We start from the raw sequence: 1,166 nt of genomic DNA, 5'->3' as shown, positions 1-1,166 counted from the left end.
AAAAAAAAAAAACAAAAAACAAAAAAAACAAATGCTCTGAGGAAAAACTGTCCAGAAGCACTCCTACAGTATTTTGGTGGTAGTTATTCCCAGCATTGGCAGTGGCAGTTTCTGAGCATAATTTCCACTGGTCTTCTGTGCACAGTAGCCAGCTTGGAGGGCACAATCTAGTTCTCTTTTCTGCACAGCACTGGAAAGAGGGCACATGGGAACGGAACTTGTGGTAAAGGCCACCTTGCCACAGAGCGACCCCACCCTGCCTACCTTCCTCTGGATCTAGTAGTAAATACGTCGTGTATGGTAAATACAGATTCTGCAGTGGGCATTGCCACATCACTATCTCTAATGGAATGAACCGGATTGTAAAATTTACACCTCTTTTGAAATGCAATGAAGCAACAGAGTTCAGAAATAGGAAGCACACATTCACTGGACCACATTGTGTGCTCTTTTGCACAATGTGCAGGAGCCAACATGAGAAAGCTACAGCAGAGGAAACAGCACAGCTGAGGCTGCAGGCGGTGTGGTCGGAAAGGTGAGGGCAAGAGTGATGCCCCGCCCTTCCAGCATCCTCCTGTTGTTGCTCTCAGCCTCTTCAACCCTGCATTATTCTTTTCTCTCCACCATCCTTTCAGCATTCACTGGGCACCCAGCCCTGGAATCTAATGGCAATACAGATTCAGAGTGACATGTTGATGGAGACTAAAGATGAGTTCTGACCAGGGGCCCTGATTTGCGTGGGTACTGATATTTATAGCATGCACATTCTCTCCATTAATTTCAAAGTAACCCAGCCTTGCCGAACACAAATCTGGGTGGGGTTACTGTCCTGGGTGTACAGTAGCTCACTACTTAATGGTGTCTCTACCATTGCACTTTACAATGATAATGTTAATGCTAATGAAGGTGCACTTTTGTGTGAGAAACAGGAATAGTCATCTCTTGTTTTTTTGGTTCCAGTGTAGTAAGTGGAGACTGATGGGTGTCAGACATTATGTAGCATTGTTTTAAATCTTACTTATTCATTTCTACATTTATAGAATTTAATTTTCAATCATGGTTATTTTAACAAAAGAGCTCACACTATTTCTTTAATTTTAACAATTGCCCCAAATAGCCGTGCCCACCCTCAACAGAGTCCTGTCTGACCCAGGAAGGTTCCAGCT

This window comes from Mus pahari, chromosome 16 (genome assembly GCF_900095145.1).
Source record: "Mus pahari chromosome 16, PAHARI_EIJ_v1.1, whole genome shotgun sequence".
Classification (NCBI taxonomy): Eukaryota; Metazoa; Chordata; class Mammalia; order Rodentia; family Muridae; genus Mus; species Mus pahari.
Note: the sequence above shows the minus strand (reverse complement) of the source record.